This window comes from Adiantum capillus-veneris, chromosome 2 (assembly GCF_014529385.1).
Source record: "Adiantum capillus-veneris isolate H3 chromosome 2, ASM1452938v2, whole genome shotgun sequence".
NCBI lineage: Eukaryota > Viridiplantae > Streptophyta > Polypodiopsida > Polypodiales > Pteridaceae > Adiantum > Adiantum capillus-veneris.
In genome coordinates this window covers 71,096,149-71,122,786 of record NC_140932.1, presented here as the reverse complement: position 1 = coordinate 71,122,786, position 26,638 = coordinate 71,096,149, and the positions used below count along the sequence as shown (strand labels likewise).

Below are 26,638 nucleotides of genomic sequence, written 5' to 3'. Positions count from 1 at the left end.
TCTCCTTCCTTTGTGAATTTCCATTCAGAGGGGCTGGTCGAGACCGTGCTTCCATTATGTTGCAAAGAGTTGCCTTGTATCTGGGGTTTTTCAGCGAGGATCCAGTCTTTGAGTCGGGGGTGCAGCCTAAAGTTCCAGTTCTTTCGATCTTGGGGTTGCTTGCTGGTGTGCTTGTGTGACGACTTTGAGAGAGATGTGACGGGTTGATTCAGTGCCTATCAGGTCGACAAATTTGGAGTCTCTTCTTCAAGGATCAAGTCCTTGTGTAGGATCTACGATTCTAGGGAGAGGAGATATATTGCTGGTTTGGATCAGATCTGGATTGGTCTAGTGTGTGCGAGTTGTCAAGGATTTGGTGGTGTTGTAGCAAGGTTGGAGAGGAAACATATTGTGTCACAAAGTGATGATGTGGTATGCCCAACTGGAAGAGAAATGGTTGAGTGGACAAGAGGAACTGTGTCAGAAATTGATGACGTGGCATGTCCACATGACGTGGCAAAACAGTACGAACAGTGACGTGACTAACTGTACGGAGCTGCAAAACGCGTTAACAGGCTGATTTGTACGGACGCCGCATTTTGCGTTGATAGAGCTGTACGGAAATCCGGCAGATGTGCTGACTGCTTTTGCTGGCAGATTTTGGCCAAGTGCGTTTGGATCCAGTTGCTTTTGAGTTTACCTGCTTTTGGGGCTCTGCTTTTAGCATCCCTTTGTAAGAATAAATAAGTCCAAGTGGGTCTCACTTCTCAGAGCATCTGGATGTAGAGTCTGAGAGCGAGCACCCGCCGGAGTTGTACTTTGCAATGATTAATGAAAATGAATACCGAAAAAGGCGCTAGACTTTGGGGCCAATACCTCTGGGCATGGAACTGCGTCGGGCCGTGTCGACTCTCTCTCTCTCTCTCTCTATATATATATATTAAAGTTCAGTGATTATGAAGTTTCTGTTTGTGTGTTTCTATTGATTTCTCGCTTGGAGTGTCCAAGTTGATTACAGTGGTGTTAGAGCTCAGAAAGATTCTTCTTCCACGAAGGATCTGATCCTTTTTGCAGCACACGCAAGTTTTTTTTGTGAAAGATCTTTGTGAAAGAATCTTCGTGTCGCGACCCCAGACTTATTTGCCACTCCCACCCTTCGCGCATCGAGCGCGCTCCCGTCTTCATTGCTTAGTCTTACAGGGCATAAAGCCATAAAGAATCCCAGATTACACATGGGTTCTTGTGGAGAATCTGACAAAGATAACACCTCTCAGTGGGAAGGCAAAGAAAAATTGAAAATCTGACGCGGGAACTGAAAAAAAGAATGAAGATTTGGGCAAATTTTTCGGTGGAAAAGTTTGCTAGAACGGAGTACAAACGTCAACTGCAGATTGACATATGTGTGAACAGATTGAATAAGTACTTTGGGGACTCGAGATTGGCGACACACCCTGATCGATGAGATTTACTCGAGAAGGAGTGAGGCCATTGATTCTCCTCTCAAGTCAGGAGGAAAGTTGGAAGGACAGACGAGTGCAGACAAGCAGAACCTGTACTCGCAGAAAGAGATGGATGAGAACTCTTGAAAAGAAGACGAACCAGAGGACCACCAGAAGATAAGCCACAGAGTTACAAAGTAGTAGCCGAGTGCAGAAGAAAAGGAAAGATGAAAGCAAGACTGGTACCAGATTTTGTGGTAATCGCCCACCTTGATGAGATGAATGAAAATATCGAGCCTTGCACATGGGGCAAAGTGTGAGACCAAGAAGTCCTCATCATTCTTTGTTGGAGGAGCCAAGGCCAACTTCTTTTCACTTGAATTGGCGGCTCGACTTGGAATTACGCCCGACAGGCTGAGGCCACATGCGGAGGCAGTTTTAGTGGCACCCGGGCGGGATGTTGCCATTACACTAATCATTGGCAAACTTCGTTTGCAATGTCAGGGGCTATTTAGGGCACGAGGACTTTTATATCATGCCTTTGGAAGGGTGTGATGTCCTCCCAGGAATCCCTTTGCACCACAAGAACAACGCTGTGGTTGACTATCGGGCTAAGAAAGCGACTTTAACGAATGAAAAGGGCAAAGAGATTGTACTTGACGGAAAAAATGAAAGGCGAGTCCGTCCCACTTGATGAAATTGAGTTTCTTTTTACTCGATGACGAATTGAAGGTCGAATATGTTTGACCTCGAAAAGGAACAAGAAGATTTTTTGCAAACTTAGGCTGATCGTATCTCTAAGGGCGTACCAGGCGAGTTGCCTTCTTCATGTCCTGAAGATCACATGATTGATTTTTGGGTAGTACACCACCGAACCGGCCACTTTACAGAGTTAGCAAAGGCTAAAAATAAAGAAACAATGAACTAGAACAGATTTCCACATTACGAGGATCGATGATATACTCGACAGACTTCAGGGTTCTACTTGCCGAATTGATTTGAAGAGTGATTATCATCAGATCCGAATTGCTCTTGGAGACGTCTACAAGACAGCTTTCAGGACGACTTTTTGGATTTTCAAAGAGTACCGATCATTTGAAGCAAAACACAGACACCACCTGTTGTAGGTTTTCCAGGCATTGCGGAAGCATAATTGCTTATAAATGTGAAAAAGAGCGAGTTGTTTTGCCTGAGATACATTTCTTGGGACACATCGTCTTAGCAGAAGGGGTAAAGATGAACCCGGCCAAAATTGAGACTATTGGCCTGATTTGAAGAATGTTCATGAGGTTCGACGCTTATATGGGCTTGTGCTCATAATTAACAGTGGTTCATTCAAAAATTTGTAGAGATAGTTTTTCATTTGCATATGTTGATTCAGAAAGGAGTTCGTTTTACTTGGAACTGACATAGAATTACAGCCTTTGAGACTCTCAAAGAAAAGTTGACTATTGGACTCGTGCTGGCCTTTCCATACTTACAAAAGACATTCGAAGTTTGTTGTGATGCTTATGGTCGCAGGTTGGGAGCAGTCTTGATGCAAGACGGCCATGTAATTGCTTATGAGAGCAGGATGTTTTTACATCCTAAATGGTTGCACAGATTTATGAAAAAGAGCTATTGGCAGTGATCCATGTTCTTACTCAGTGGTGACACTATTTACTCAGAGCGGATTTTACAGTCTTTACGGATCATCATAGTTTATGCTACTTCATGTCATAGAAGCAGCTCTCGTCAAAGCAGATGCAATGGGCTAACATCCTGTCACAATTTCATTTCTAGATTGTCCATGTTCAGGGACACAAAAATGTGATGGGAGATGCTTTGTCTTGGAAGCTCCTTGTATCGGCTATGTTTGCAATTCATCATAGAAGCTTCGAGGTTATGATTGAACAGTACGCACAGATCTTGACTTTGCATACATCTTTACCCGCATACAGAATGGGGAGACAGTTTCAGGGTATTCCTTGCGGGATTGCTACTTAATGAAGAAAACGATGTTGTGTGTTACATAGCCCTTGAGGGAAAAGGTCTTGACCGAGTGCCATTGACCACCTTTTACAAGCCACCGAGGCATAGATACCACCTTGAAGGGTGTGGAGCATTTACTTCTATTGGTCGAGACAAAAAAAGGATGTGAATGACTTTGTTCGCAGTTGTTTAGTATGCCAAAAGGTCAAGTTTGACAGGCATAAGGCACACGGACTCCTACAGGCTTTACCCATCCCACCCGCCCTTGAGAAAGCATTGCTATGGATTTCATTTTCATCTTCCAAGACTCAAAGAATGCATGATGGCATTTGGACAATCAACAGATTTAGTAAGCGGACTACCTTCTTTACGATATAGAATACAGTTTAGCCCGATCATATGGCGAAACTGTTTGTTTCACTGATTTTTCGAATATATGGCATGCCTTAGTCCATTGCTTGGACAGGGATCCCTGGTTGACTAGTTTGTTTTGGAGGGCAATCTGGGAGAACATTGGCACGCGGTTGTAGTTCTCGTCCTCGTTCTACCCGAAGATAGATGGGCATGTGAGATAGCCAATTCAATGGCTTTGAATTTGTTGAAGTCTTATTTTTCGGATTAGAAGACTTAATGGGAAAAGTTTTTGTGCTTGGTGGAGTTTGCCTACAACAACACACGAGGAAGGCGCCATTTGAAGTATTCAAGGGTGCTAAGAAGGTTCTTCAATTTCTAAGCACTGAAGACAAGATTCTTTTAAAGTAGATTTTTGAAACAAAGTCTAGAAGGTATGGAAGGCCATCTAGCCGTTCAAAGGAGGAGAGCTCGTCCTCTTTTGACAATGACCAGATCAACAAGAAAACCAAGGAGTTCAAGGAAGGGAGTCAGGCCGTCAGGTTTCAAACGTTTTTCAGGCTACCAGGTCACCCATTGAGCCCTTGAGTTTGTACAACAGTTTGACGTTGCCTTCTCTGGATAGCGGTTCTCAGAACATTCCAGGGAGCGTCTACTATGTTGTTACGCAGAGAAACACTTGCGATGTGGTTAAAAAAAAGTTTTTTTTTTTTTTTTTCACGTCAATTTGGATATTAGATGAATATGCAAGAGATGTCATCACGACTTGGCATCACTTGAAAATGACTGAAAGATACATTGGATGACTACTACTAGAGGTTTTGGGATATTTGTTTGCTAGTGTCTTCGTTTCGGAAGATTACTTTGAAAGACCAGACTGAGCGGTTTTGCTGTGGTTTGCTAAAGAGAACCGAGACTATTGTCTGAACCAGAAGTCTGACTCTATTTAGGGACTTATGCAACATGCTAAGGAACGATCTGGAACGCATGCCGACTCAATGACTTATCTTATGGACGATCTGGAACGCATGCCGGCTCATTGACTTATCTTATGCCCTATCAACTACCTCATTTTGTGCTAATTTTTTTGATTTACTGATTCTTTTAGTGCTAGGCCTCGTTATGGCTGAGTCTGCTCTTGATCTCCATAGTCATGACAGAAACTCAGTTCGTTGATCTATGTGTTGATGCATGCTCATGTGTGTGCGTGTGGTGTGTGTTGTGTTTGGGAGCATATGTTAGTACCTAGTTCTACACCCACTATTGGGCCCTGACGACGTTAGTGGGGATGTTGTGGTATTTAGTCAATACTATGCATGATGGAGTTGATGATTATATTGTCTTGTGGGTGACTACCATGGGTTTGTACCTTACACTTTCCTTTAAGGGTGAGGGTTTATCATGGATTCATCTGGATTCACCTAGGTATATTTATCTTATGGACAAGATAGTATACACCTCAACAAAGCAAGAGTCCACCAGATTGAAAAGAATGAATCAAGGGAATTGGATGATAGCTCATCACAGGATTTCGAAGAATCAGAAGGTTTCGACAAACTAAGGGAACCGGATGCAAGTTTATCAAAGTATTCCACAGAAAGGGGATTAGATGATAGTGCGTCTTAGGGTTCCGATGATTGAGACTGACGTGCCAATGGACAGGGGAAGCTGCCCATAGGTCCCAGGGCACAAGGAAAGCAAGGGAAAAAAGGGAATGAAGTGGTAGATCAGAGATTTTCCCAGACTCAAGATAAGATCTTTTTTTGAAAGAAGATGAGTATGATCTAGATCTGAGATTGCAAATTCAGTTGTTCTGGATTTATTGAAGTCTTACATCTCTGATCAGAAGATTCAATGGGATTTTTTTTTTTGCCTTAAGTGGAATTTGCCTACAACAACACGCAAGATTTTTGAAGCCGACCAGTACACGAGGGAAGGTCCTAGAGGCTTTAGCGAAATCTCAAGAACGACATAAGAAGGCAGCAGATCGACATCCAGGAGGCTTTAGCAAAATCTCAAGAACCACATAAGAAGGCAGCATATCGACATCGACAAGATTTGAAATTAAAGGAAGACGATTGGGTGCTCTTACGTTTTGAGAAGGCACGCCTAAGGAAACGAAAGGGAAAGGAGCGGCTTTTTCCAAAGCTTAGCATGAGGTACTATGGCCCTTTCCAAATTAAAGAAAAGATAAATGATGTCTCCTTTCGACTCAAGCTGCCCGATACTTGGAAGATTCACAATGCATTCCATGTGAGTCTTTTGAAACCTTTTAAAGGTGTTGCCAGTTGATGGGGAGCACCTCATGTCCTATGCAGTCTGAACGGGGCCTTAAGGGGCAAGGAGGCGTTCGTGATGGGGCCATTCAGTCATTGCACTGTCGCAATGCTGCCAGTCCTTGTCTATAAGTGACACCAGGTCGGAGGAAGGGGATTTTATACGGCGGGGCACCTTTTCGGCGGGGTGGGGTGCTTTGGGCCGTTGGATCAACGCAGCAGGGGGGGGGCAAAGTACAAGTGTCACCATCCTTTCAGTGTCGCGATAGGCGGGTTGGAATGGGAGTGCGGGTCTTGAGTGGGAGGTCGGGGGTTCGAGTCGCGACGCGACGATGAGGAGCGCGGAGATGGGATCAACAGTGGATTGAATGTCCTTCGGAGATCCCTCGACTCTCACTCGTGGCCTTTATAGACGAGGCTGGCCGAGGGGCACTTTTCCAACGTTCAACCAATGAGGGGAGCCGCCTACGCATGCATGGTCTGACGAGTAGGTTACTTTTTGGGCCGCCCATTGGCATTAGGTGTCGAGATGGGCGGTGCTCCCCTAAGTCCCATTAAGACCAGTGTCACACACAAGCACCCGATAAGCTCAAAAAGAGCCTTTTTGGGCGCCTCTTTTATCACACACGCGGAGGACTTCAGAAAATATTTTGCTGCTAGTCAGACTGCGCATCTTGTACTCAACGTTGGTTTACCCGAAACAGAAATGAGCTCTTGGGACTTTGCGTGTGCAGTTCACACATAGACACCTGGAAGCCATGGCCACATAAAAAAGAAGGCCCACAACTTGGGACTCTGTTTGTGCTCCCATTGTCTGTCCAAGATGAGCCAGAGAATGGGCGGGGTGGGGAGGCCGGATGAGATTCATTGCGAGTTGGGCATGACTCATCATGCCATGTAGGTATTGAGCATAGGGTACTTGAGCATTCACAAACAACAAAGAAAGTTACTTTTTCGTGGAGTGGGAGCATGGAAAACGATGAGCAACCCGAAGTGGAAGAAAGCGAGGAGATACTTGTTCTTGAACAGATTTTGGCACACAAGGAAAGAAAGATGAAAGGTAAAGTGATTCGGTGGTTCTTGGTTAAATTCAAGAACTATCCGGCGTTAGATGCGAAGTGGGAGGAGAAGGACCTAGCAGATACTCCTCAAATTTTGGACCTTTACCTTGAAGCATTCGGTTTAGCATTGTCTACTTCGATAGAACCCCGAACTCAGCAAGGGTGAATCTGGTGTAGCGGGTTTGCACAAGAGGGGAGTCACTCCGCTTCTTTGTCAACAGATTACCTCGATTTGAATAAGGTCACTGACGTCCCCTTCGGGTTTCAGGGATACTAATGAGCTGACAAGTATTCTGTTGTATGACTTTATGAAACGGAATTCTCGAAATTGAATATGATTGATTTGTACTCTCTGACTTGACTTGTTTGAGTGCAGGAACTGAAAGATGAAATGGTTGCAACATTTCGGTCTCATAAATCTCTATAGACATGATCGTTATAAGGATTAGTTAATCCGACATCAGTGAGGTCTGGGATGGATCTAGATGCGGTTACTAAATACATTGCTGGCAGTCATGGTCTGAGATTTGGAATGAATTTTTGTGTATGTGACTGCCGTCTTTCTACAAGTACTAGATGTGTCGTGTCTAGTGCGTCGGTACTTAGAGTCTAGTGTATGTTGAAATGGTTTTATGGCCTCTGTCTGTTTCGCATGCGTAATCGAGGGCGATTACAATTCTTTCAAGAGGGGGGTATGTCACAAATTGATGATGTGGCATGTCCACGGGCATGATGGCGTGGCAAAACAATACGGACAGTGACGTGGTTGACTGTAGGGACGCCGCTTTGTGCGTTGACGTGGGTGACTGTACAGACGCCGCTTTCTGTGCTGATGTGGTTGACTGTACGGACGTCGCTTTTTGCGCTGACAGAGCTATACGGAAATCCGCCAGATGCGCTGATTGCTTTTTGATGACAGATTTTAGCCAAGTACTTTTGGATCCAGTTGCTTTTGAGTTTACGTGCTTTGTGGGGCTCTGCTTTTAGCATCCCTTTGTAAGAATAAATAAGCCCAAGGGGGTCTCACTTCTTAGAGCATCTGGACGCAGAGTCTGAGAGCGAGCACCCGCGGGAGTTGTACTTTGTAATGAGTAATGAAAAATGGATACCGAAAAAGGGCCAGACATTGGGGCCTATACCTCTGGGCATGGAACTTCGTCGGGCCGTGGCGACACTCTCTCTCTCTCTCTCTATTAAAGTTCAGTGATTATGAAGTTTTTGTTTGTGTGTTGCTATTGCTTTCTCGCTTGGAGTGTCCAAGCCGGTTACAAACTGAAACCCAAAGAATTGAACCTAGAAATTGTGGCCGAGGGGCCTAAACAAAAGGGGTTAGGGTTTTCAAAGAAAAACCTAGCCCTACCCAACTTATGGAGCATTGGCTTTAATAGACTTGGACACTCCAAGCTGAGGATCTACCACAACACACGTGAGAAAACTGAAAGAATTGAACAAAACTGAGAGAGAGACGACACGGCACGACGAAGTTTCGCGCCCAAAGAGATTGACTCTAAAGACCTTTCGGTATTTCTTTATTATCAATGCTTCACAAAGTACAATGTCGAGGGTCCTTTTATCAACAACACTCCCAAGCTAATATGCTTGAGACTGGGGCCCTGGCAATGAATTTATATCTTTGGGCCTACTAAAAGCAGTGTACATGAAAAGCTTCAAGTCTAACAGCATCTTCGCCCCAAAAGCTAGCGCTATAGCTGCCAACGCAATTTGCAGAAATCCTTATGTTTGCCACGTCAGTAGCGCGATTGCGGGCGTCCGTAAAGCTGCCATGTCATCAGCATTTTTACGCAATCTTTGGGTCTTGCTTTATTTTTAATCTCCCTGTGTCCCTTAGGCCCCATCGGACAAGGTCCAATAAGTTGGTAGGAACCGAACTATTAAAAATAGGTCACTTGGCAAGACTCGAACGTTGGTAAAACTTTTTTTGCATCTTTCCCTCCTCTTTGTTTGAAGTTCGTCCTTTAGGTCATGCCATGTCATCACTTTGTGACATACCCCCCTCTTGAAAGAATTGTATTCGCCCTAGATTACGCCCGCAAATAACGACTTTGGACAAAAACTAGTTCAGTAGACACTGACTCTAAGTACCGACGCATTAGACGACACATATCCGGTACTTGCACAAAGACGACAATCACTACGAACGATAGTCACTGAACATTCACATCACATTTACATCAGTCTCTGTCGAGATCTTAGATGAGAATCATGATCACTGTACTGTATTTAGCAATCACATCCAAACCGCATCGATCTCTAGCGGATGTCCCGATTCACTAAACCTTGTTACTATCATATCTACATCACCCCTCAGGTGAACAAGACCGAAATCTTGTAGCTTATTTGAAAATTTGCGGAGATGCTTTTTCTTTACATGTTTTGACACAAAAGGGGTTCCTTTCACATGGGGACCATTTGAGATTGTTGCCTTCAAGACTCTTAAAGAGAAGTTGACAAATGGTCCAGTGTTGGTTTTGCCAAACTTGCAAAAACCATTTGAGGTATACTTTGTGTCACCAGGAGGTGTATTTTTCCCGTTGCCTTCCGTAAATAAGTACTAGGTATTTTTTATTTATTTTTATTTTTACTTGTTTTCTCGGAACCCTTGAAAAGGTGCAAGTGGACATTGCATGGCTAGTGTGAAACGGCTGCGGCCGAATAGGTTTCTCACATGGAGAGTCTAGGTCGGTCAGTTTGGGATTGGTCGAGGCAGTTAGCACTGAATTCTGATGAGTATGGAAGCCTGTGTGCGCCAAATGAAGTCTGGGCCACTCGGAAAGTCACTTCTAACTTTATAAGTCAGTGGGAACTAGGGAATTAACTCAAAAGGGGCAAACTGGACACATGGCGGCTCCAAGCAGTTTTGCCACTTCCAACATGAAGAGGGGGCGCCCAATTTGAGAGAGGAGACTGAATTTTACACTACGTGACCTAGAGTGTGTGTTTGAGTAGTGGGTGCATGTCTATAGCTTTAATGGAAAGCTTCCCTTCTCCTTTGTCTCATGTAGCGCGATGACTTGCTCTCGTGCATCTCTCTCCCCCCTTTGGCACATATGGTAATGCCCCACTAGTTGGGCTACTCAGATGAATATGTATAGTCCTGGGGGTTTATGCGCGTTTGCCAAGGCAAGAGCCTTCTGAACAGGAATCGGATCAGCTAATTGCTAATCCCCCATAGGTACGCACAGTTCCATCGCGAAAGATTGCGAGCTTGGAGAGCTTTCTCGCGTGAAAACTCGTCCAATTCACAGGGGAACTATCCCATTGCGTGCGGGAGCCCTTGGGACACGCGTAGGCGTGTTTGCTCCGCTAAAAACGATCCGAAACAGGGAATTACAGCCTGCTGTGTTTTTCTGTAGGTTTAGGGTTTCGTACCTAAACTGCAAGGGAACACCAAGGGAGCCTTGTGAGAGCCTTGGGATGCGTGTACAGGCTTTTGGGCACCCGGCAATGGAAAACAGAGAATTACAGCACGCTGAATTTCTGTGACAGCTCACCAGAAAGCTTCCAGATAGCGAGGGAATCCGCCCTAGACAGGTACTTTTGACCTACAGGGGTTTTTGCACCGTTATGTTGCCGAAATCAGGTCGGAAATCTGCGTTTTCAGCCCTCGCTAGGTTTGGACAGCTTTGTGAAAGCTTATACTAAGTGGTCGGATCATCTATCTTAAATTGAATAAAGAAATACCGAAAGGGGCGCCCGTCTTTGGGGCCTACAGGGTGTCGGTCTCGCGTGCGCAGTGACATTCTAGTCGGTGGACGCATTTGTGTTCTCTTTGCTTCTCAGTGCTCTGTGTAAAGTTAACAGATAATTGAAATAATACCGCCCTCTACGTTGTACAGGCTGATTATATGGTTCCATCGACGGGATAGTCACTTTTTCTTAAAAAAGTGCAGCGTGGATTGTTGTGGGTGAACGCAACACAGAGCTTGTCGTTATGGCAGAGAAGAGAGACCAAGCATCTGAAGAGGAATCTTTCTCACATGGCACAGAGAAAGCTCCTTCAACTCTTCAAGAAGAGGACAGGTTGTTTAGAGCTCAATTGTGTTGCTGCATGGACATGTTTCAACAATTGTCTAGCAACCCAAGGATGCAAGAGTTCTTACAGGCTCCGACACAGGGTTTTCAGCCTCGTACAGAGGGCATGACTGAGCCGTTGCAGGAAAAGGAGATTTCCAATGCGCAAAGGACTCATGATGCTCGAGGGAAAGCGCATGTGGTTGAGCAATTAGCGGTGTCCAATGATCCAAAGCAACTTGCTTTAGCTGGATAGGAACCGTTTGTGAATGGTCAAGGGAGTTATGAACAGGCTATGCGTCAGACCCTTCCATTACCTATTACTTATCTTGGTTATTTTGGAGGTGGTTCAGTGTTTCAAGCTATGGCTGGACCTTCCACTGTTAGGTGCAACGGAATGATTGTTTGCGCTTTGCTCAAGATGAGTGCTCCGAACTGTGCTCAAGGTTCCTTTTAGTTCTTATGGAAGGGAGAGCCTTCCGTTCTTAATGGAAGGTGCTATGATCACGAACAAAGTGAGTGGACACTGTGCGTGCAAGTGTATGAGACTGAGAGAGAGAGAGAGAAGAGAGATACGACACCAGAGACCTTGTAAAACCCTCCTCCGAAGGCCCCACTCTCGTCGGCGAGAGTGGTCTACTTATTGATTGCACAAAGTGGTACAATGCGGATGCAATGGACTGATGCAACTTGGGACTATGCCAATGACGACGACGACTTTAGGGCTGAAATCTGTGATCTTCTATCTGCTGAAAATCTGCAAATCTTTGGGCTGTTTTGGGTGGCTGAAAATGACTGTTTTGGCTGCGTTTTTGAGGGCTGAAAATGGTGATGTCTGCAATGCTTCTAGGGCTGAATTTGCTGTCGTGTCTAATGCTGAAAAACGCTGAACATCTGCAGCAAAGGGGCTGAAAATGAAAAACTCTGGCTGACTGCTGAGCGTTAGTGAAAAACGTTGAGGCTGAGGAAAAGCTGGCGATGATGGGGATGCTGAAAACGCCAGGCTGTGGAAGTGCTAGCGATTGTGAAAACGCTAGGGCTGATTGTATCTATGGCGATGAAGCCAATCTGGAAAATGCCAGGGGTGGAAAGTGTCTGGCGATGAAGGGAATCTGAAAACGCTAGGCTTGGGGAGGGAGGTTGCCAAGGCTTGCGGGTGCTGAGGGTACTGCGGTTTTTTGCTGAGAAGATGCCTGTTGAGCATGTGCTCCTGCTGCCTCTTCTGCCAGAAAGTGCTAACTTGGGTTGGCTTATATATTAACTTAGCAAAATTGCCCTACCTACTTTTGTTGGAAAGTCACTTAAAAATAATAAGTGAAAAATACAAAAAATAGGGAAAATAGGCTAAATGCACTGGAAAATTCCCTTGATGGAATCTGATGGATTCTGAAGGGAATACTGATGATCATGCTGTGTGCAACCAGAGGATATGCATCTATCTAAGTGACTGGGCATGCACGGTCTACGAATAGACTCACAAAAGTGCCAGATCACTGCTAAATCTAGATTGACTGGACTGATTGAACCCTGATCATGCTGTAGCTTGTCCACGGACACATAGGGTTGGATGTGTCACGTGACATCCCCTTAGTGAGGTACTGGTACCGAACTGTATGGCGTCGAGGGAGATCGCCAATAGGATCCGGAATCGTGGAAGGGACTCTTCACCGGCCCACTCTGATGTGTGGGTCGCACGGTACTTGAACTTCATAAAGGTCTGCAACGCTTGCTTCTTTGGGCCTCGCCAAAAGCGACACAAAGTCTTCTGTGGCTCCTTTCTTGCTTCAACTTCGTCGAGAGTCATGCTTCCTCCATCTTCAAGAATCTCCATGGCTGAAAATTCTTGAAACCATTTCCAACACAAAACCATGGACATACCCATTCCATGTAAAGTGAATGGAAAAAATCTTGTCTTCCTCAAAGACCGAGCATGCAATGTAGATGAACAAAGAGACGGAGTGCCAAACCGTTCACCACACACACGCAAACAATGAGATCGAATCTTTCTCTTTTGATCTAGAGCAATCAACTTTGGCAATTCCCAACGAAAATGCCCATGCTTGGTACTCATACGTTCATGTGCTCGTTCTACGAATGTGTCATGCCAAGGAAGAGACATGGAATGTGACTTCCTTACATACATACTTTTCAGCTTTTCATGAAAAATCCGCATACATCCGTGCTCATTCATGAGGGAAATGTGCTCAACGTACAATATGTCATGCCTAGGAAAAGGGATCACATAAAGATGCTGACTAAAATACAGGAAACGATCACGAATGAAACACTCGAACAATGCGTGCGTATCAACATACATACTTTTCAGCTTTTCATGAAAAATCCGCATACATCCGTGCTCATTCATGAGGGAAATGTGCTCAACGTACAATATGTCATGCCTAGGAAAAGGGATCACATAAAGATGCTGACTAAAATACAGGAAACGATCACGAATGAAACACTCGAACAATGCGTGCGTATCAATCATGCGAACACATAATACTTCCTGTAAGGGTTCTTTGGACCTAGGCTCGAGAGCCAAGATCGATCCTTCGTGATTGATTGAATCTACAACGAGGTTAGCTTTGCTAGAAAAAGCATCCACTAACACATGATCCTTGTGAACAATCACATCTTCTTCATGCAACTCATCATGCTCGTGAGAAATCACATCCTGATCATGCAAATCATCATGCTTGTGAGAAATCACATCTTGATCATGCAAATCATCATGCTTGTCATTGGCATCCAAATCATCATGCTGAGCAATATCATGCAAATCATCATGCTTATCTTTGTCATCCAAATCATCATGCTTATCATCATTCAAATCATCATGCTTATCATCATTCAAATCATCATGCAAGTCATTGTCAATCAAATCATAATCATGCTTCACACAATCATGCAAATCCTGTGTGTCATGCTTTGGAGAAGAAGAGACTGAGAGAGTCTCCTTTTCCCGAATCTCTTGCATCTGTGCCTCAGCTTGAGAAAAGAGTCGCAAGAACTCTTCCTTTCTTGCTTTGATCTCACGATCAAATTCTGCTTGTCTTGCTTTGTTCGCTGCTTGTCTTCCTGCTTCTTCTTCTGCGCGTCTGCGTTCCATTTCTGCTTTTCTTTCATTGCATTCACGATCAAAGTTGGCTTGTCGTTCTTTGGCTTCCAAGCGTGCTTGCTCGCTCTCACGCGCTATGGCTGCCTCTTCTAGACAATTAGCTCTTCAGGAGGACACTTCATACTGGTATGCACAGATGACATCATGGTTTCAGATGCATGGCTTCACCATGGACAGGCTGCCCCCTTTCTAGTACTCTCTTCAGACACCTTCGATGTCTCTTACATGGGTGGAGATTACTAGACTCATTTGTCAGGACCTGATCCAGCTGGATACCAGGAGGACATGGATAGAGTTTCCACAGGAGTTGGGCACGAAGAGATACACATATGTCTCATGGTTTGCGGTGTGCCATTGGTCAGATACGCACATCCTCACATCAGCTGGAGATCGAGACTGGTAGATTCAGAGGGATACCAGTAGACAACTGGATATGCCGCTTATGCCAGCTAGAGCCAGAGAGAGCTACATTACATGTGTCATTGCATAGTGTACTATGAGATTCGGGAGAGAGAGAACAGAGGTCAGGTCCCAACCACTCTCAAGGGCCCCCTTGCTCTGTGGCCAGAGCAAGTACTTGCTTTATTTACTTGCACAAATGCTGGTACAATGGCTAAATGTTGAACTCTGAGTGTTGCAAGCTGATGCTGAACTGATGCAAAACGCTAGGGCAGATCCGATGCTGAGGCTGAAAACGCTGGTGCTGAAATGCTGAGGGTACTGATAAAAGATGTGCTGCTGAGGCTGAATGTTTATGTTGGATGCTGATGCTTATGCTGAATGCTATGAATGCAAAACGCTAGGGCAGATCCGATGCTGAGGCTGAAAATGCTGGTGCTGAGGCTACTGATGGCGACAAGGTGCTGGCGATAAGAGATCTACTGGCTGAATGTTTATGCTGGATGCTGATGCTGAATGCTATGGATGTTGATGGTGTTGGGTACTTGGTACTGATGTCCCCAAAACACAAGCCCGGTACTGATGTCCCCAAAACACAAGCCCTAGGCTGTACAAGGGAAACGCTGGCTGAGGGTACTGCTGAAAGTGCTAGGCAAGGGAAAACGCAAGCCCCACCAAAATGCTGGCATGGCTGGGGTACTGATGATGATGTGCTGGGAGGCTGAATGCTGGTGCTGTGGGTACTTATTTGCTAATGAAAACCAAGGCTGCGTCGTCCTTTTATATGTTAATAACCCCAAGTAGGTCATTTATCAAGTTTCCACGACTTGGGCTAAACGAAGTTACTTATTATTAATAAGTGACTTTTAATTTTTAAATGCTTAAGTGATCGTTCTTATGCTCTAAATGACTTTATGAATTCTTGTGCAAAGAGGGTATGCAACTATGACTGGTCTAATCATGCACGTCCTTCTAGAGGCTCACAAAATGCCAGGCTAGATCCTAAGCTAACTAAGACTGGCACTAGACTGTAGCAATAGCTTGTCCATGTGGCTCTAGTGCAATGCGCACGTGACAGTTCATAGGACAACCGACACTTAGAGAGTTGATGGGGTTGAGAGAATGGAGATTGTTGGGCAGAGGGTTCCTTTTACTTCATGAGAGATGTGCAAAGACCAAAGAGAGAATGATACCGTGAGTGAAGGTTCAGAGAGAGAGAGAGAGAGAGAGAGAGAGAGAGAGAGAGAAGACTAACACCAGATGCGGTCCCAAACCCCCCTCCAAGGGCCCCCCTCTCTATCGCTAGAGAGGTATTTGCTTTAGACTGCACAAATACTGTCCTAGATGCTAAGATGTTGATGGGATCTTGCTGTAGCTAATTGGATCTGCAAGGCTAAAGGCTGCAAACTGAAAATGCTAGGGCTGATCTTGGAATTCAATCTGACAATCAGGCTAGGGCTGAAATCTGAAAACGCTATCAGAAATGTTGTGGTTATGCGGGTACTTGGTGCTTGTACTGAGGGTAATCACTTATGTTTGAGATATAGTGTCACTTATTAATGGGTTAATAAACTCACTCATAAGAGGTGCTTCACATGCAGATAAATACCTAGGCTGGGTACTATGCAATTGTATGGGAACACTCCCGAGTGCCTACACCTAGCAGACACTAGCTGCGCTCATGTGCAATCAGAGGGTATGCAACTAATCTAAAGTGCTTGGATATGCACATCCTGTGTACAAGCTCACAAGGGTGCCAAAACACTTCCTAGGTTGTCCTAAATCCTAGAAATAGGAGTTAGCTTGTCCACATGCACATAGGGTTAGGTTTGCACGTGACAACAAACACCAAGAGTCACTCCTCTAATCACCCACTATTCTAGTGGAGGATGACAATCCCAACTCATGATCTTTTTTGAAAGGACCACCAATGCATCGCAGCCACTATTGTTATGTCTAGCTCACAGGAGAGGGGATCTAGCCCAGATGCCGTCGGGATGGGCGTCCAGTGTCCGGGCGGACGTAGTGCGAACCCGGCTAGTGTGGCCGGCCATTATTATAAAAGGGAGGCCAAGGCCTCATTTACAGTTATCGACCCCACTGGCAGAGTGCCAGTGGTTAGCCCGCGAGGCTAGGAGTGCGCGAGGTCACCTCGAGGAGGTGAGGCCGGGTGGTATGGAACGCTCGGTCTTACAGGTGCACGCCTACGTCCTCGGACGCTGGCCCCAGCATGGGGGAGCTGCCGGATGGTGGCTATGGTCGGGTGGTTCGGCTATGGTCGGGTGGTTCGTCCGACGAGCATCTGTAGGCGGTCCGTGTGGCCGGGAGGTCCTATCTCCTCGTTCGTTTCATGGTATCAGAGCCAGGTTTGGCTGCACGAAGGACCGAGTGCACACTTGCAGACTGCTTCGAGTCGGAAAATCACTGTTTTATGTTATTTTTGATGAATTAACTGTTTAACTGATTACTTTCTTCTCATAAGCTTGTGTACAAGTGAAATTTAATGCGTTGCTTGCTGATTTTTTAAATAAAATTCAGCAGTTTAGCAGGTGGAAGTGCTGAAATCAGAGGATTATTTATTGATTTTACTGGTTTTCGATGAAAATCAGTGTATTATCATTAATTTGCTGATTTTGGATAGAATTCAGCATATAGTATGTTGTTTCTCAGTAAAGAAACCCTCTCTGTAATCTCCTTCTCCTTCTCTGTGCGAAGCATAGGGAGAGAGAGAGAGAGAGAGAGAGAGAGAGAGAGAGAGAGAGAGAGAGAGAAGGAGAAGAAGAAGAAGAAGAAGAAGAAGAAGAGAGTTTTAACGTTGTAGGAAACTATCCCAAGAGAGAGACTCTCAGCAGTATACAGCAGGCAAACCTGTCTGCTAGTCGAAGAGAGAGGGTGTCATCGAAGGAAGAAGCCCAGCGTGGAAGAAGAGAGGTAGCGCAAGAATTCCAACGTGGAGAGGCTGCTAGTCCAGCTGGCCTCCGGCGTGAGCCGGGCACGCGCATCCACGAGCCTGGAGGGGGGGCGAGTTTTTTTTTCCACGCGTCACCTTCTCTCTCTCTCTCTGCGTGCGATTTTTTGCCTGGCAGCGCTGGAGTTTTGTTTGGTAGCGCTGGAGTTCTACGATGGTTATTTCTTGGCCAAGGACTTTTTTTTAAAAGTCACTTGGTCACTTTAATTTTTTAAACAAAAACTCTCGTGTGGCCACTTTATTTTCTTTACATTCAAGTGTGAACCCTGCAGTTTATTACAAACAGTCACTTACAGAGACTTGCAACTTTACAGAAACCTCCCATTTGCTTCTCCTGCTCCTCTCCAAAGCCTGCTCTCTCTCACCTGCTCGCACTGTCGCGTCACGCCATCACCTGCTCACCTTCGGGCGCTCACGCCGATGCGTGAAGCTCTTCGCAACTTCAACTTTTCGCGACCTAAAAGTGCAGAAAAGGCTCAGTTTCGCGTGAATTTTCCAGTTTTCACGCACTTCGCCATGGATTCCTCCAGCTCGGATGTGCAGCGTGACGACGCGCCAAGTAATATCCAAATTCCATTCACTCATGCTCTCTACACGTGGATTACGAGCACTTTCCAGAGCTTCGACCACCGTGTTACTGCTCTGGAAAACGCGAATGTTCAGACGAACCTTCGCTTGGCCTCTCTCGAAGGGGTCGTACAGGGACTCAGCTCCCGACTATTACTCTCGAAAATATGGCTCAGTCGACGACTGCGCGTAGTTCCGAGGGCGAGACCCATCTCCAGCATTTGCGGACGCAAATTGCTGCTTTTGGGCGTTCGCAGGGTGGTCCGACTGCCACAATTCCGTATAAAACTACAAATTTCTCGGGTGAAGAGGAGTGTATGGAATTGGTTGTAAATAACTGGCTGCACCAGTGGACCACATACTTCGATCTCCATGGGGAGCATGATGAACGGAGGATTCAGACGATTCCTCTTTATCTGCGCAGTAAGGCGCTTACCTGGTGGCGTGATATGACAGAAAAGCCTACGATGTGGGCTGATTTTTGCGTGAAATTCAAGAAGGATTTCGCTAAAATGGACCCTTTGAAAGCTTACGCCAAACTGCAGAGTCTTTCGATGAAAACTGTGTCTTTTGATAAATACACGACAGCTTTCAAAGAGGCACTCACCTTCTGCAAGGTGGATTCTACGCACGCCGTGCACATGTATCTGCTGGAATTACATGAGGATTACCGTTTGGCCTTAATCAAGGACAAAGCCCTGACTGATGTCGAGGATGCGGTGGCAAAGGCCAGGACGTTCCATTTGATAAATGGAGCGAATTATGAGAAGAAAAGAACTGCAGACCATCAATCTGGTGAGGGTGCTTCGAGGAAGCGACCCGGATTCCAGCATAAGTCCAAATCACCGCCGAGATCTTCTCAGGAGAAGAAGGAAGCCAGAAACGCTTCAGTTGCTGATGCAGTGAAGAAGGGGGCTTGCTTCGGATGTGGCCAAATGGGTCACCAAATCAAGGATTGCCCTAAAAAGAAGACGACGCAAAAACCGCAAGGCCATCCTTCGGTTCAAATTCACGAGATCTGAGGTAACTCTGATGTTGTTCAAGTTGAAATCCATCATTTGGCGCATAGTTCATGCACAAATTGTACTTTTAGCACCAAAGTGTTTGGTAAGCACGATCTTCTCCATTTCCTCGGGAAGATCAATGGTCACGACGTAACCGTACTCCTTGATAATGGAAGCTCACACAATTTTGTGGCAAAATTGGTGCAGAAACTGAACCTGCGGACGCAGGACAATGACCATGAGTATCGCGTGAAGATGGCTCGTGGCGTGGATACGGATGTATGGAATCGGATGGTTCCAAATTTGTCGCTCGAGCTGGCTGATTACAAAGAGAACCTGGACTTCCACATCATGTGCCTGGACAGAGCAGATGTTATTTTAGGAATTCCATGGTTTTATGATAAACAAGACTCATTGTATATAGACTATGTACATCACTCTCTTGTTTTTGTTAAGCAGAACATGTCTCATGTATCTGTGTCGCTTTGTAATCAGAAGTCTGTAAATAATGGTTTTGCAATACCAGTTGTTACTGTCACGAGGACGTGGCAGTTATTAACCATGTCACAGAGATGTGGCAACTGCTAACCTTGGTTGTTGGTTTCTTTCCAATGGGGTTTATTTTATTTATTTTGAGACCCTCTTTTTGAAGTAGCAAACGGTCGGACATTGTATGGCCAATGTGAACGGTAGATTCACCCGCAGACGGGAAGTGGTCGGCACTGGAATTCGTATGGTAAGAGGATGTCTAGGCTCAGAGCAAGATCATATAGGTCCCCCCGTCGCACTTAGCAAGTTGGTGGATACTAGGAAGTGAACTCAATTAAGGCGTAAAGTCAAGGTGGGACTACCAACAATAAGTATCCAACAGTTGGGCCACATTGCACTTTTGGATGCGGTCCCAATGAGGATAGATGGTCAGAAGACCAGTGGGAGCCCAACGGAAGCATCTCCTAAAATTTAGGGAACTGCTATTTTGGGCCGTGAAATGTGTTCGCGTCATTACCTCCGGTATGACTAGGGGAACACTTTATAACTCTGCCGCGAAGTCAACTGACGCCTCGGTTGGGATATTTTTAAGCGGCGAACCCGAAACGGGAAAATGCTTGAAAATGCGCCAAGTGTCACATTTTGGTTAACTTTCCTCTTGCAGAAAAATGGGCGCTGATTTTTATGCTGGGAGAGGCCACATTTGCAACCTGTCACAGGTTAAGAGCTATGGAGTGCTTTCTTTCCCTCTCATGTACAGTGTGGTGCTAGGAGTGATGCCCTGCACACTACACACTGCTCTCTCTCTCCTCTACGTGCAGTTATGTGATGCCCCACAAGAGGGCTACTCATTTGATTGATGTACAGTTGTGTGGGTTCATGCTTTTGTGCTGAGGCAAGAGCCTCCTTGAGCAGGAACAGGGGTAGCTAACTGCTGCTCCAAAGCAGGCATTGGTGAGGGTCATAACCTCACCGTACAGGTGCAAAATCAGCGCTGTGTATGCGCTGTAAATTCACTGTTTTTCAGCCATACGGACGCCAGGATCATTGGGAATCGTGCCCCACTGGCAAAGGATAGTTAGGGGACTGTTTGGGGCTGAAAACAGGGCAAAAACCAGTAAATACAGCGTGCTGAATTTACTGTTTTTGGACAGGAATCAGAGGGTATACGACAGTGCAAGCGAGTTCCAGCAGGGGAATTGGTTTCGCGCAAGTTTTGGGACTGTTATGCTGCCGAAATTTGGCCAAATCAAATGGTATCTAGGTGGATACACGTGAAGGATTCCCAGGACCTTACCTTGTAATTTACCCTCCTAAAGAATAAAGAAATACCGAAAGGGGCGCCAATTTTGGGGCCTACAGGTTGTCGGCGTCTGCTCGGAGCATTCTAGCTTCCGAGCCGTGTGTGTGTTTAAGTGTTAACTCCCGTCATAGGTTCTCTTTGCAAAGTGCTCTGTGTGTGTGTTTAAAGTAAAGAATTTCGGGTGAAAGCCAACGCCTACCGCCCTACGGGCCGGTTTCATGGTTCCATTGCCGGGATATCAATCACTTTTTCCTCAAAGAGTGAGCGTGGATTGTTCAGGGTAAAGACACACAGTGCAAGAACACGGGGATTACACTATGGCCGACAAGGGGAAGGGAATTATGGAAGAGGGTTCCTCTCCAAAGGACAGGCAGGAGATTCCTATGGTTTTTGAGATTGGCGAGAGCTCACGGCCACGTCAGTCTGTACCTCCTGTCAACGTGAATGTCCCTCCAGTAGTACAGGGCTTTATGACAGGGCAACTTGAGGATGATGCGTTTAAGACTCAGTTAGTTGCCGCGGTGAATGTCTTGTCGCAGCTGGTGCAGAATCCGAGGTTTATGGAATTCTTGCAAGCGCCACCAGTGCAACAGCAAAATAGGCAACCTACGCCGCGTACGGAGCTTGTTGAAGCTCAAGCCCAGGTACTTCATGAGGCGCAGGAGGAAAGGGAACACTCGCATGTTGCGGAGTCGGGGGCTCCAAAGCAGGTTCCTCCCGTGCTTGAACAGGTGGCTAGAACACCTATTCCACAGGTTATGCCAGTTCAGCCCGCCACCTTTCAGAGCCAGCATGCTGTCTTGAATGGACAGGGAGCTGGATACCAGGCTATGCACTCAGTTTTTCCACCACCCACGGTACATCCTGGGTATTTCGGGGGTGGATCAGTGTTCCAAAGTATGGCTGGTTATGCGTCTGGAAGTCAGCCGTACATGCCAGGAACAGTGTTCGGGGGTATGCAAGGCATCATGCCAAACCCAATGTATGGTACTATCGGCATGCAGCAAGGTTTCCACGGCAACCAGGGCCAGTTTGGGGTGCCACAGGGTCATTTTGGCATGGCTGGTTTTTCTGGACAGCAGCCAGATATCGCACCTCTTACGCAAAATGTGAATGGCCAACACGTGCCGATCATGCCTAGTACAGTGCCCATGTTGCAGACCATTCCGTATGACAACTTGGGGGCACTAGAGAAGCCGAAGGCTTACAAAGAAGGTGGTGCAGCAGTAAAGTTCAGTACCTTCAGTGGTTTCGAGGACAAGACAAAGGCACTCACTTTCCTCCAGCAGTTTGATACAGCTTATGCGGGAGGGAATTTTACAGAGGCCTCGAAGGTCAGGAAAGCTGCCACTTTCTTAAAGGACAATGCGCTTACCTGGTGGACGACATTGTTAATGCAAGGACAGGCACCCGCCACTTGGGTTTACTTCAAGCAAATGTTTGCATCTGCTTGGCTATCAAATGAATTTGAAGCCGATGTCTTGACAGATTGGCACCAGCTTACGGCAGCTTCGTGCAAGAGCTTGCTGGAGTACAATAGGAGGTTTTGTAAAGCATTACTCTCAGTGACCTCCTACAGATTTGTGCCACTGACAGAGCAGATAGAGAAGTATTGTTGTGGGTTGCCTAAAGGGCTTCGCGATTACTGTACAAAGAATAGAGTGGCTACCCTTACTCAGCTTATGGAAGTTGCGAACACTGGTCTTGCCCTGTTGAAAGGAGAGGACAGTGGATTTCCGAGCAGTGATAAAGGAGGGTAGCAAAAGAAAAATTCAGCGAAGAAGCCCTTTGTGAAGACGGCTCCTGATGCGTCACAGGGGTCAGAACAGGCCACCAAAGATAAGGATTCAGCTGGGACTCCTGGAGCGCAGGCAAAGAAACAGAAAAGGAAGCCTTTTGTGCGCAAGTCGCTCGAGGAAAAGAAGGTCCTAATGGCTGAGAACAAATGCTTTATATGCGAGCAGCCTAGTCACTTTTTTATCAATTGTCCACAAAGGAAAAGGCCAGCTGACTCAGAGGATAAAGAAGACCAGAAAGGCAAGAAGCCTAAACCCACGGCAGGTTTAGTGCCAGACATGGTGGGTGACAGGCCCAGCACAGATGCCAGTGAGTTATGCAGGGCATGGGGTAAAGTTAGGGATCAGACGGCACTCATCTTCTTTGATCCAGGTGCCAAAGCCAACTTTATCTCACCAGAGTTAGCTATGAAGCTCGGCATCAAAGCTGAAGAGATGGGGTACACAGCAGAGGCAGGGTTGGCATGTCCTGGCCACTCAGAGTGTGTTACTCCCATCATTGGAAAACTGCGTCTGCATATTCAGTCGTATGTGGACACTGAAGAGTTCTACATCATGCCGCTGGAAGGTTGTGACGCCTTGTTGGGGATCCCGTGGATGTTCCGAGTGCATGGAGTCTTGGATGCCTACAACAAAAAGATCACTGTACAGCATAGGGGCAAAACTCACATCTTGGATGTAAAGCTTAAAGGAGAGTCAGTCCCTATTGTATCTGCTTCTGCTATCACTTCTGTAATAAAGAATCATCTTTCTGTGTACTTGATTTTTGCACGTGATGTCTCAGATAGGGATCAGTCAAATTTATCTGTGTTAGATAAAGAAAGGTCAGCATTTTTGCAAAAGTTTAGTGACTGTTTTTCTGATTCATTACCGTCGCAATTACCGCCAGAGAGACCTGAGGACCATCGGATAGATTTGGTGCCAGGGTGTAGCCCACCAAATAGACCTCCCTACAGGGTTAGTGCGGCACAACAGAAAGAGATTATGGACCAGGTGGAGGAGTTATTAGAGAAGGGGCTGATTCAGCCTAGTTCTTCACCCTTTTGCTCCCCAGTGCTCCTAGTGCAGAAGAAGGATGGCTCATGGCGCATGTGTATTGATTACCGTGCGTTGAATAAGAATACCATCAAGAATAGGTTTCCTATTCCTCGCATTGATGATATTCTCGATCGTTTAGAGGGCGCTGCAATTTTCAGCAGGATAGACCTGAAGAGTGGGTACCATCAGATTCGTATAAGCCCAGAGGATGTGCACAAGACTGCGTTTAGAACGACATTTGGTCTTTATGAGTTTCTAGTGATGCCGTTTGGGCTAACAAATGCTCCAGCCACGTTCAACAGAATGATGGACCGGATTTTCCGCTCGCATCAACAGTTTGTTGGAACATTCTTCGATGACATGATTGTGTATTCGAAGAATGAAGAGGAGCATAGGCGTCACTTGACCATTGTGTTCGAAGAGCTGCGCAGTCACAGGTTACTTGTCAATTCTAAGAAAAGTGAATTCTTCCTTGAAGAGATCCACTTTCTGGGCCACATAGTCTCAAAGGATGGTGTTAGAATGGATCCCGCAAAGGTCGAAGCTATCAAGACATGGCCAGACTTGAAGACTGTGCACGATGTCAGAAGCTTCTTGGGATTGTGTTCATACTATAGAAGGTTTATCAGAAATTTTGCAGAGATAGCATCGCCTCTTCACGCATTGCAAAAGAAAGAGGTCACTTTTAGATGGACCCAAAAAGAGATTTCAGCTTTTAGTCTCTTAAAGGAAAAGTTGACTTCAGATCCAGTTATTGTTTTGCCAGATCTCAGGAAGTCATTTGTGGTCCAGTGTGACGCGTGTGGCAGTAGCATCGGAGCAGTGCTAATGCAAGATGGACGGGTAGTAGCATATGAAAGCCGAATTTTGCAAGGGCCAGAGAGGACTATGCAAGTCTATGAGAAAGAACTCTTGGCCGTCATTCATGCGCTTTCTAGCTGGAAGCACTACCTCTTAGGTGCTGATTTTGTTGTCCAAACAGATCATCAGACCTTGCGATACTTCTTGACACAGTCAAAGTTATCCGAAAAGCATATGCGATGGGCAAACATTCTTTCCATGTTCCACTTCCAGATTATGCATGTGGAAGGCAAGAAGAATGTTGTGGCTGATGCGTTATCAAGAAAGCCACAAATTTCAGCTGTGTCAATTCCTTATCATCATGAGTTAGATGACATGAAGGAACAGTATACTGCTGATGAAGATTTTGCAAGGATCTTTGAACAATTACAAGAGGGGCAACATCACGAGCACTACCTCCTCAGAGATGGTTTTATGATGATGCATGGCAGACTTTGTGTCACTAGGCCACTGCGACATAAGGTCATGGAAGAGAGTCATGTCCCACCGTATGCAGGGCATCGTGGCATTGATGCAACAGTTTAAGCGGTAGAGACGTTCTTCTATTGGCCTACCTTGAGGAGAGATGTGGATGCCTTTGTGCGAGCATGCATAGTTTGCCAAAAGGTCAAGTTTGACAAGCAAAAGGCACCAGGGTTGTTACAACCACTGCCGATTCCGGATAAGCCATGGGAAAGCATTGCTATGGACTTTATCTTTGATCTTCCAAGGACGCCAATAGGGAATGATGATATATGGACCATTATTTGCAGGTTCAGCAAGCAGGCCCATTTTATCCCTGTCAGGAAGAAGATAAAATCTGATCAGATGGCACGCTTGTTCATGTACAATGTGTTTAAGTACCATGGTATGCCACAATCGATTATCAGTGATCGTGATCCTCGCATGACCAGTTTGTTCTGGAGAGGATTGTTTGAGAACATGGGTACTACGCTCAAGTTCTCGTCTTCGTTTCATCCACAAACTGACGGACAGTCAGAAGAGGCCAATTCTACTGTCTTAGATCTGCTGAAATGCTATGTGTCAGATAATAAGGGCAAGTGGGAACAGTATTTGCCTATGCTTGAGTATGCGTACAATAATACGGTGCATTCGTCTACTGACAAAGCACCTTTTGAAATTGTTGAAGGCGGCAAAAAGGTTCCTCCCATTTTGCACACAAAGGACAAGATCTTTGAGGCAGATTGATATGTTGAGAACATGGATGAGATGTATAAGAAGATTAAAGTTGCCTTGGAGAAGACTCAGGCAAAACAGAAAAAGGCTGCTGATCGTCACCGTCGTGAATTGCTACTATCACCTGGTGATTGGGTTCTCTTAAGGTTCGAAAAGGCAAGGTTAAAGAAGATGAAGAGCAAGGAACGGCTGTTTCCTAAGCTCAGCATGCGTTACTATGGGCCTTTTCAAGTGCTTGACAAGATCAGCGATGTGGCTTACAGGCTGAAATTGCCTGATGCATGGAAGATTCATAATGCGTTTCACGTGAGTCTTCTAAGACCCTTCGTGGGTGATGTGCCAGAAGATATGCCAGGTGAGGATCAGCCAGAAGTTGAGGAACTTGATGAGATCCTGGTACCTGAGCAAGTTTTGGCACATAAGGACAGAAAAGTTAAAGGACAAGTTGCAAGACGTTATTTGGTGAAGTTCAAGAACTATCCGCCTATGGATGCAAAGTGGATGGAAGAGCATGAACTGTCAGAGTCACCAAATGTATTGCAGCTTTACCTTGAAGCCTTTGGGTTACAGCCTACTTATGCTCCAACCCAACGTGTGCAAAGGAGGGGTAATGATAGAGCTAGTACATCGAATGTACATATGAATTCAGTGCCATAGATAGAAATGGCAAAAGTATGAAGGCCTCATTAAGTCATTTGTATCTATGTATGTTACGACCTTTCTTGCGGATACATGCGATGATAAAAGAGTGTTGATAGCACAAGATCATCAGTGGCGTGTATTTATGGTATGCAATCGAGGACGTTTGCG

The 26,638-nt window shown here is 45.7% G+C and overlaps 1 protein-coding gene across 1 annotated transcript in view; it reads left to right on the top strand.

Annotated features, from left to right (window-relative positions):
- LOC147462948 (uncharacterized) overlaps window positions 1-26,638 on the top strand; it is a 47,708-nt gene that overhangs the window by 1,515 nt on the left and 19,555 nt on the right. The window lies entirely within an intron of this gene.